Source organism: Larus michahellis, chromosome 6 (assembly GCF_964199755.1).
Source record: "Larus michahellis chromosome 6, bLarMic1.1, whole genome shotgun sequence".
In the NCBI taxonomy this organism is placed as follows: domain Eukaryota; kingdom Metazoa; phylum Chordata; class Aves; order Charadriiformes; family Laridae; genus Larus; species Larus michahellis.
In genome coordinates this window covers 43173366-43183342 of record NC_133901.1, presented here as the reverse complement: position 1 = coordinate 43183342, position 9977 = coordinate 43173366, and positions in this window count along the sequence as shown.

Below are 9977 nucleotides of genomic sequence, written 5' to 3'. Positions count from 1 at the left end.
TTAATCCCACTTTGGCCAGCTACCCCTCTTCAGATAAGGGTATGGGGTGGGACAACCATCTTGATCTCTTCCTTTCTGCCTATGAAACCGAAGAAGGTGTACTGAAGCCCTCTGCTCGCCCCTTCCCATTTATAACCCTACAGCCTTTTCTTGCACTGCCTGGACTGCTGTCATTTGTAGTAACTTTTTCATGCCAGGTGGGGTGATTTAGACCTGTCCAGACTGCAGTTGGTGAAGTCCTCCATCAGCCTTGAGCCCCCCGAGCTCTGCTGGTGGCAGAGCTGCTCTTTGAGGAGGCAGTTTCAAGTGTCCCCGGCGGGTGAGTGCCCCGCTGGAAGTGCCTTTCTGAGCTGACTCACAAAAACGCTGCTTGCAATTTGTTCATATATCTCTGTCTGGGGGCTCTGGATGCAAGCCCTGGGAGGCTGGTATTTGTTGTCTGTGGATTCAAAGCCACTGAAGCCAGTGAAACCGCACCTGCAACCAGGCTGATTTTAGCTTAATGCATTTCTGGAATACATTCTGGCCCACAACAAAAATGTAGCCCTCCAGGAACAACATACTGTCTTGTGGGTAACACTGCTCATTTGCCTGAATGTCATCTGTCACAGTCAATTTGGATCAGGTCTTGGATATCTCCATTGTAAAGTATTTTTGAGTGTTTCTGAAGAGTAACAGCACTTCAGCACAGTCTGAGAGCGCCTTCAAATAATAACTAATGTACCATAGCCAAACGTAACTTTTACTCTGCCTATAACCAGCCAGAAGCTCTCCACTGTAGATACTTACTGAAATTCCTTATTGAAATTACACCTGGGCATTGAAATGAACTGCTTATTGTAATTTCCATAATTCTGAAATCTGCATTTTGTATGCAGTGCCAGATTTTCAGTTTTTGTTTATGTTCAGATACCCAAAATAATTCCAGTCAGTCCAATATAGGAGCTATCACAGCAAGTGTTTTCATGCACACTTGATGCAAGTGAAATGCATCTGAGACTGTTTGAAAACATAAAACTGACCATCACCTTCTATTTGAAGTAAGAAGCGCAATTATTTCTAACAGAGAATTTTACAGAGAGGAATTCTGTCAAATAAGCAATATCACAAAAACTTCAAATTAAAGTTTTAGATTAGATAAACATGCAACAGCTGTAACTCAAAGATAACTTACAGATAGAATCCATCTGATTATGTTAATGTTCTACTTAAGAAAGCAATACCATATGTATATATAAATGCTTAACATTAAAAATACCTGTAACTATAGACCATCTTCTCATGTACAGGAGTTGTTTAAGAAAATGAGCTCTTCTCAAATTTTCAGACTTCCCAGTACTGACTGACTAAGAACTAGACCCAGAAAGTAGTGTTTAGGTATCCACGTCCAAATAATCATCAGAATCACGACTTACCTCTACTGTCATTTCCCCAAAATGTAAACCAGTCTGCCTTATTTCTGCATTTCTTCCCCTTCTACCACTCCTGGCACTCATCAGACTCCACAGTGAAACCCTTACACTGCAGGGTTAGATGAGCACTAGCGCTAAGGCAGAGTGTGAATATCTCTGGGGGGGTGTGCGGATCTGTGTCTGTATAAAACCCCACCAACCCTGGACTGGCCTTGACTGCTGCAGAACAATCTGCTTGGGCTACTGTGCATGAATACTTTTAGCTGACATAAGGCAACACTTGGCATCAGCAACTTGAAGATTCACTGACAATTAGGGAAAAAGTGAGAATTAACATGGCAATCTTTTTTAGTGATCAGTCAATACAGGAACAGCAGACTGGGGTCCAGTCTCTGTTCTAAGGTTTATTCATTTAATCCAATGAGCATTCTGTGTTTTAAAAACTGAGACTGAACCCTTTTCCTAAAGATCCTTATTGCTTGAGTTGCATCACAATGCATATGATAGCCTAATGAAAAGCCACCGTTAAAGCACTAACAGCCTTACTCTTTATGGACTCCACTATTATATATTGAAGACACATAGGTCAATAGAAAAAAAGCCACTTTTATACACATAATTAAGGATATGCCAGGTTAGGGGGCTGTATATCTATTTTTAGAAAAGAATAGCTGTCAGACACATTTAGAGTGTTTATATCTAGCGAGCTGCATGATGACTTCTGCTTCTTCTGCCTGGGAGAAGATAACTGCTGGTTAGACAGCCCAATTGTAGCAAGTATGGTCTATGAATAAGCCTCTATTCTGCAATTTTATTTTTCTGTAAAAAGGAACATGATTTGTGTGGGTTTATCTCATCTGTTGGTTTCATAAAGCCTTTATGAAATCTGCCAGGTCATCTACATTCATCTTTCTTGGGAATAATGCTTGGGAATAAAACATTACTGGCATGACTTTTTTCAAGGAGCAACATAGATGTAGTACTCTTCTTTGTGGGATTAATCTTTCTGAAAGCTGTCAGGCTATTTAGTACTGTGAAAACCGGTGGTTTTGAGCAGTGTCATCTCCTTTCTTTTTCATCTTGGATTTAAAAGCAGCTTTCTCAACAAGAGCAGACCGGTTCTTTTTCTTTTATTTTGCCTTGGCAGTTTGCAAAAGGCAGCCTGCTGATATAAGCAATCTCATGTATTTCAAAGACTTAGCAAATCTCTACACAGCACTATTTTTTTGTTTGTTTATCAAATTAATAGGACAACAGCTGATTACGGAGAATGCAAACAAGATCCCTCTTTTAAGTATGTTTTGTTACAAACCAAAGATTTCATGAAACCTTAAATCTCAAATCAAGGGACTATCACATGGGCACTCTGCTCTCACTTCTCCTTTTTCCCAGACCTCATTTTCTCCCGTGCAGAACCACCAGAATGTCCTGTCTGTTCTCTACAGTTGCTTAATATCCAGCAGCAAAAAGCAATAAATAATCACACAAAAAATAACCCTTAAAGCCAGTTTTGGGGTAGCTTTAAGCTGCCTTTCATGCAATAAGGGCTTTGGCCTTTTTGAGAATTTAGCCTTTCATGCAATAAGGGCTTTGGCCTTTTTGAGAATTTAATCACATGTTTAGCTTCGCTCTGCATTTCATTGCTAGTGTTCCATCTGTTCCGTTACTCTCAAGTGGAAAGGAGGCAAGCCAGCACCACATAAGCCGGCAGGGCTCCCCAGGCCTGCTCCCAGATAAAAAACAGTACAAAAACATTACACTTTGAAAAGTCAGCAATAATTCTGTCCTACATGACTTGTCCACCAAAACACTCTCGCAAATTTGGATCTGAACTCTTTTCAAAAACGCATTCGTGTATATACTAAACTTCTTTAGTTTACTTTTGCAAATGGTATGATTTAAAAAAAAATGATTTGGTCTTTGGACAACACATCGAAACACAAGTATTGGAGTGTTTTCTAGATCTTAGGTGGTGCCCAGGGCTGAGTGCTGTGAACAAAGCATGCTGTAGAGACAGTTAGCTCTAAAAATGGGAGTCAAGAATCTAAATAAAGGCTTGAACTTTGAGGCCTCAATTCCCAGATGTAAAATGAGGAAATGGTATCAGCGAGAAGCTGGGGAAAGCACCAAGGAAAACACTGCACAAGAAGAAAGTACTGCAGCCTGGGAGCATAATTTCTGGCCCTGATGCACTTTGAAAAAACATAGCTCTGCAGCTGCAAGAAAGGCTTTGTCTTCCCATATGACCTGGAATATTCCCACACAATTTAGACCACTGCCATTATAATGCTGGCCCCACAGCCTGCAGATTGACTCCAGCCCGCTCAACACTCCTAATCCAGCCTCCCTTCCCTGGACAATATAGTGGGCAGTATATCTACCCATCCCCATTTCTGCCCCATGCAGCAGGAGTCTTCCTGTGCTTGTCTCCCTGACTTCTCTCAAGTGAGCTGAGAGGCTCGTCCAGGATACGCTGGGGAAAGAGTATGATGGAAGGAAGAGAGACAGAGGCTTCAGGAAAGTTGGAGGAATTTGAAGAGGATTTGGATCTAGTCCCTGTGGCTGCCTATATTGGACCACACTCGTAAGAGGCATGACCCTTTGTTAAATGAAACAGAGACAAAACTATTATGCAACCAATATACCAGAGTGACATTCCAAGTTAGACACGAGAGCAAGAGCACTGTATATAAAATAAGGCTTGCACAAATAATACTTATAAAGTAGCACACACGGATTTAAGAGCAGCCCCACAGCAAGGGAATAATGCCATTTCAAGTGTATCCAGTGCCAGAGGCAGCCCATCGAGATAGCCTGTAAGCTGCAGGCTAGCTCTGCCTGCAATAATCTGCAGGGTTGACTCTGTGACAGATTGCAATGCAGTAACAGCGTTTATGCAACTAAATCTTGTTCTAATCTATTAGTTTATGTAACCTTTGCTCACGGACATACTGACTCATAGGTCCCAGGAATCTAAAGAAAATCTCCTTTTTTAAGTCTCTCCCATGCTTCAGCCCCTGGTTGGCAAATAAACAAACAGATTGTCAGAGATCTCATTCATTCTCTTTGAGGCAAAATTACACTGTGGGGGGGAAGATACCAACTGAAGTCCTAAAACCCAGTGTACTTCTACATATGTACAACCCAAGTTATGTAATAAGCTGGCTAATTGTTGTCAGGTGTCCTTCACGCTAGCATTTTCAAACACAGAATGTACCATTTGAGCCCCAGCCCGGGAATGGGACAGAAATTGTGTACTTAGCTCCTAGGGGAAAAAATATTGCTTTGTAGCATTCAGACATTACCTTTCTGAGTAAAGCAAGGCAACAACATCCGTGGGAATGACACTGATTCTTCTTAATTTGAAAGATATCCTGTCACCCTTCTTGTATTTCCTAGAACATTTTCACATATATTTTAAGTGAGAAGCTAAAAACAGGAAGATCGTGCAGCATTCTTGCTGCAGCAGTCATAGTTCTAGTGATTACTACGTGAAGTATGCCTACCATCAACATCTTTTGGCCCTTCCTAGCTAGGATCTAACCTAGATTTGTGAAAGGATTTGAGTTAAGATGAACCTTTTTTTGTTTTCTGGGGTTGTGGGTTTTTTGTTTGGTTGGTTTGGTTTTTTGTTTTGTTTGTTTGGGTTTTTTGTTGGTTTTTCTTTGTTTGGCTTTTTTTTTTCTGCCAATTGAACAGTTCACATAGATGCCGTGATGTTGCCCATGTGACATTTGTTATCTGCACTACACCTGATTTAATTTCTAGCCCTGTGTATTGAGGATTCAGACACAGACCAAAGCCGTTTGATATCACTTGGAATTAAATGTATGTGGAGCCAAATCCCATCGTATTAGGTATATTTAGGAGAGGTCATTATGTGTTTTTGATGCATACTAGACACTATCAGTACTAGACAAATATTCTGTAAATGGATCAGGTATTCCTTATTATTTGTGGCAAAAGCAGTATAAGAGCAGGCACAATGCCTTTTTCTACTAAGTCCCTTTATACATTAGGATGGTCTCCTAGCGGATTCTGTCATCACATCGAACCGTTTATTCTGGCAGAGCCAGAAACCGGGTGCGGATAATGTCAGTCATGTTTTAGCTCTGCCCTGTGCGGCAGTTTGCAAAGCAAAGCCTGCAGAGGGTGCCCAAGGATGGAGCCCACCCTGCAGCCTCCCGGCCGCTTCGCAAAGAGAAAGGGATCACTTACGCAGATGAAATAAGGACTTAATTATTTGAAAAGTTTATTCTTTATTCCTACACTCAGGATTTTAAAAATTACTTTCTTACATCCTTGACCCTCAAGATGTCACTACAGTCTTGCCCAGGCTTTCAGGCACCTTTATTATTTTTATTTTAACCACAAAAATATATGGGATGACATCTGTAAATCTGTTGTTGCTATACACAGCACAGTTTTAGGTGCACATGCCTGCAGAAACAACAGTGACTTAAGACAAACAGTTCTTCAGCTTTCAGTATCTCATTCCAGTTGTATATGCTCCCAAAAACAAACATCAAATTTTGCTCTGAGTTAAAAGTTTGCATCCCATAAGGCTGTACTAATTAAGGTTATATCACATATGGTATAACTGCTATGCCATGTATATGATTTTTTGCTTTTCTACACTTCATCCAAATCTTAAAATGCATTCCTGTCTACAGATTCATCCGCCTGCTCAGCAATCCCTCTCCATCTGTCTTAGAGTACTCATACCTTATTTACATCATGTCTGGCCTAAATCCATTATCTGTTCCAGAGGGAGTGAGAGTTAGAAAACATTGCGTAAAATAAAAACCAGTCTTGCCTTAGAGGAGCATTTGTTGCTCATCACTACAGTTGTGTGAACAGTTTATTTTGCATGTGTACATAAGTAATCTTGCAAGGCCTTGTCAAAGTTACAAAGTTTAGATTACTATTACCAAGGCTAGGTGGTGTACAAAAGCAGAACAAAAAGCCAGATATTGCCCCCAAAAAGGTTTAAAGCCATGCCAGCCAGAGCTTCACAAGTAATTTTCTCTGCAAAAATCTCTACAGGCCATGTGCACATCATCTGTGAACTTGGAGCTTATTAATAAAAGCAATTTTAAAGGAACATTTTGTACTGTTTTTTTCGTAAAACAGCAACACCTGCTAACTTTCTTAATGCAATTTACACTAGCAAAAAAACCCCACAACCATGAGAACGTGTTCCAGTAAAAGCAAACTTGGTATTTCTGAAATTCCTATCGTAAAACACAGGAAGGAAAAGTCAATTGAAAGGAGTAAAAGCTCAACATTTTCTACATTCTGTTTCATACAGAAAGAAAAAAAAAAAAATCAATCACCTTTAAGAGAACTTTTTGGTTGGCTCTGTTGATTCAAACCAAAGCTCAACTTTGGACAGGAGGTGGTGCTATAGCTTGCATAAATTAGGCAACACATAGTTGCATTATTAGGCAACACCAAGAGTTAAACTGTACTAGAAACAAAAGAAAAAGGTAAAAAGAGAGAGAAAGCTTCTGAGTTCTGTAGAAGCGCTGATATGCAGACTTTACCTATGTATACTTTCATATCAGCAGGTAAACTATAACACTGCTGAAAAGATCTGTAAGAAGGCCCTAAAGAGGACGCAAATGCATTGTGTGTTCATGTCTGACAGGGACTTCAGATACCTAGCAAAAGATGAATATCAAAGCATGGAAAAAAAATCTGGCTTGCACAGCCCGCTCTGTGCAAGCTGTAGCAGCTTTTCACGTGCCCAAGGCTCCATTGACCAGTTCTGTGCCAGAAGGGACCTGATGGGACAGATACACTCGGGTGGAACGTTCGCGGAGGTCCAGAATGCATTCTGCCTGCCTCTCCCTGAAGAATATCAAGGTTAGCTGCAGTGTCAGGGGTTTTACTGGGCTAAGATGAAATACCAAAGTAGGAATCCAAACCCCTTAAGTAGGGTTAATACTACCTCCCCCCCCTTTTCTTCTTTTGCTGTCTTTCTCCCTAGGCCCTTCTAGAGGTACCAAACATGACAGCTTTTGAAGATTTTTTTTTTTTTTTTCCTGTTGGCCCTGTCTCTATCCCCATTTCATGCCTATAATTTTACTGGGAGAGCTGTTCTGGACTGTAACCTAAAATGCTCAGAGTTAGAGTGCTTAAAGGCAACTACCATCAACAGCAAAGCTCAGAGAAAACAATTCTGGCAGACTCATTCCCTTCTGGGTGCACTTACTTGCCCATTCCCATATTTTCTTTTGAAAGGAAACTAACAAATGACTCCCCAGAATGACTCCGTAGGATATTTTACGAAAGAGTACATCTTTCTTTCACATTTTCTTTTCTGAAACAGTCAATTATCTGTAGCTTGCTAAAGCTAAGAACTAGGTGTTAGTCCAAGGCCAACAGTAGACTGTGGGAGAAATTCTTATCTCAGTTACACAAGTATGAATCTGGAGGAACTCCAGTCATTAAACAATCTATAAAATAAGGATAACAATAACTATTATTTCAAAAAGCTTTTGTGATGGCTAACTACCAGTAATTAATGCTGGTGCAGAAATTGGGAGCCTGGGAATGAAAGGCACTATAGAAATTCTATATACTCATTATTTCTGCCATTCACGATTATATTTCTCCATGTAAGCTATTTGTTGTAGTGCGGGTGCCCATCAATGCTCCGTGCAGATCCTGATTCACCAACCTCAATAAAATTAGTCACATTTTAATTGGAAAAAAAAAGGTCTGCCTCTTTCTAGACGCCATTCTAGCTGAAGGTACCAGCAAAGTGAAAGTCAAAAATCCAAAATACAAGGAAGTGGGTGTGAAAGCAGAACAACTTGAATACATTTAGCTTAAAATACCTGAATTTAAAGATTATTCTGGGGCTGCCAGATTGGATTACAATTTAAAAAAAAAAAAAAAGAGAGGAAAATTTAAAAAATCCTTTCATTGAAAGGGATCTGTTGTAACTTTAAGATTATTAATAAATTAGACTTTAGAGGGAAACTGTCAACTGAATTATTCTAGAACTATGTATCAGAAGGATCTGCTGATGCTTGTGATTCTACAGCTATATCTTCTTTAAGTCTCTATCCTCTGTCATGGGGTGTTCCTACAAACAGCATTAAGTAATTACATGTAGTCAACTTGATTGTAAACAGAATGATATAAAAGGTGCTGAGCAAGTATTTCACAAAGATATCAAATTAAAAAAATAGATAATTTCAATTTCACCCACTCTAGTGGAAATTATAAGAATATCATATGATAAATGACACAAATGTGTTATTTAAGTTGGTGTCTCACAAGCAATGTGACAACAGCATTTTGAAATTAACACATTTCAGAAAACTGTTTTGTGACAGAGTATTCTTCAGTTCTAGTGTTCTGACTTTTTAAATCAATTCCTTAAGAGACTCTAATCCATTTCCAACTTCTCTTTCTATTTTTCAGAGTGTTTAAAAGCAACATTACAGCAGATTTTCAGGCTTACCTTTTCTACACATCTCTCCCAGTGACCACGTCTGCCTTTTCAGCACCAGTTTCAGCTTTGCCAAAGCAAGAAGAAAGCCTCCACCTGAGCTGCCATAAAAAATGGTATCATCATTTCAGTGTTCAAAACAAGACTAATCACCACCAAAGCAAGAAAATTGCCTATAAGGAAAGTGGTGTCAGCCATACACAGTAAAAACTATAGTATTTGGTATCTCCCCAGATAATGAGCTATACAATTTCATGAGAATGTCTACTTCCAAAAACATGATAGGAATGCACCACCAGAGTTAGAAAAACAGAACACCAAGGAAAAGATAATTAAGAAATATGTATTACTATTTGGGACTTCTTACTTTTGTTGCTAATACTACAAAAATAATTTAAAAAGTGGGAAGAGTGCAGCATCCTTTACCCTGTATTCTAAACTACGACATCTTGGTGATTATCCTGAAGTACAGTAAATATAATTTTGTGGTTACAAATGGAATTTTTATGTGGGCTTTCAAAGGCCAAGTTTTTACTGTAAGAAGTGAGACCTGGATATACATATTGAAAAATGTATATGTTATGTTACAAAAAATGCACCATAAACTTAGAATATTTATAGTACAATGCCTAGGTCCCCAAAACATTAAACTCTCAGCTTGCTCTCACCAGTTCCAGAGATAAACTTTCTCTGAGAAATAAAAATTATTTTTCAAATCCAGCAGGTGAGAAACACAACTGAATAAACATTCATAGCATCAACTGAGAAACAGAGAGTGTGAATAAATCCTGGTCAAGGCTGGAATATGCACAATACGTATTTATTAAGGCAATGCTACATACTTGAAATGAACAGAGTTGTTAAAATGCCCAAACTTAGGCAGTCTCTTAGGACATTTTCAGAATTCTCTCTGATACAACAGTGCAGTTACAGTATGCGAACGTGGGCAGATCAGTATTATCTTATATTTGAGCTTAGAGCTAGTCTTTTAAAACAATAAAGGAAATCATACCATCTTCTGGCTGGAAGCAGTCAGGACCATAATCAGGCACAGAGTGGATGCAGAGAAATATCCTTCATCTGTTGCTCCTGGGCTCTCC